Source organism: Etheostoma spectabile, chromosome 20 (assembly GCF_008692095.1).
Source record: "Etheostoma spectabile isolate EspeVRDwgs_2016 chromosome 20, UIUC_Espe_1.0, whole genome shotgun sequence".
Taxonomy (NCBI): domain Eukaryota; kingdom Metazoa; phylum Chordata; class Actinopteri; order Perciformes; family Percidae; genus Etheostoma; species Etheostoma spectabile.
The window spans coordinates 19,062,423-19,064,032 of record NC_045752.1 but is presented as its reverse complement, the minus strand read 5'-3'; positions in this window follow the sequence as shown (position 1 = coordinate 19,064,032).

Below are 1,610 nucleotides of genomic sequence, written 5' to 3'. Positions count from 1 at the left end.
TAAATCCAGACAGCTAGCTAGACTACCTGTCCATCTGTCTTTGCCAAGGCTATTTTGCAGAGGCACCGGAGATCCTTCTGGCACTTAGTGGCGCCCATGACGATTGTGATTGGTTTAAAGAAAGTCCAATAAACCAGAGCATGTGTTTCTCCCATCCTGGAATCCTGTGTGGACTCACCAGACCCTCCTCCGCAGCACTGTGCAGGAAGGTCTGGCAATGCGAGACTACTACTAAACTACCCGGTAACATACAAAATATCTAACATATGCTCCACATTGAGTACAACACTAAAATGTTTTTACATGTATATGTTTGTAATAAAAACAATAACATAATAGTTTATAGTAAAATGACACTTTGAATAGAACCATTCAGCATAATGAGGAGCCAACTTTTACTGAAGATACAACAAGTACGTTTTGCTGATAATACTTCTATACTTTTACTTCAGTAACATTTTAAATTTAGGACTTTTAAAATGTATAATAATGATATATTTTCTTCAGTCAAAACTGCACACTGTACTGCACGGAAAGTCCAGCAGCAGCAAGTTAGCAGGCCTAAACCTGGAGCCAATGATAGAGGTTGTTGTGTGGGTGTGTGTGTGTGTGTGTGGGTGTGTGTGTGTGTGTGTGTGTGTGTGTGTGTGTGTGTGTGTGTGTGTGTGTGTGTGTGTGTGTGTGTGTGTGTGTGTGTGTGTGTGGTGTGGCGTGCGTGCGTGCGTGCGTGCGTGGTGCGTGCGTGCGTGCGTGCGTGCGCGCCGCGAGCCGTGTGTGCGTGCGCCTTTACTTCCGTAAAGAACGTGCGTCACTTTGTAAAAACGTTATAATGCTTGTCTAGCTTTTAGCGTGGCACGCCCTCTACTCGCTTCTGACTGGCTAGTAGTCCTACCCAGGTCCTGTCAGGCCCCATACTTCTGCTTTTGACTGGCTAGTAGTCCTTACCTAGGTACTGTCAGGGCCCTCATACTCTGCTTCTGATGGCTAGTAGTCCTTACCTAGGTACTGTAGGGCCCTCATACTCTGCTTCTGACTGGCTAGTAGTCCTTACCTAGGTCTGTCAGGATGTGCGACCCCAACAAAGATGGGTAATAATGGGATGTCTCACTCTGTAGCTAAAACAGAGAGCTCAACACACAGGGTGAAAAGAGTTTTTGAAAGTTAAACCATGTAAACCTAGTCTGGTACAACCTCTAAATACAATTATACATATAAAAATGAGCAGAATATGAGTTGTTTCAGGCATGGGCACATATTAAAACATACAGTATCTCTGGCAATAACACAATAAGTTTCCCTTAAAACAATATTATTTTTGTTTTGAGAAAGGAGCTGGTAAAATAAGATTTTTATATTCACCTAGCTCCTTTCCGATCATGGATATGTATCAATTAATTCATTGTTGGATTATAAATGTGTCTGTTTCCTTGAGCGGAATTAAAAAAAAAAAAAAGATGGTGATCCGAGATGACTGCATTGTTATTCCACGGTGTATCATTATAAACTACAACAAATTAGATCAAGATGGCCAACAACAATCTGTAACAATACAACACGGATGCAAATGAGTCATAGCTTAAGCTAACAAACAGGTGCGATACCACAAAGCC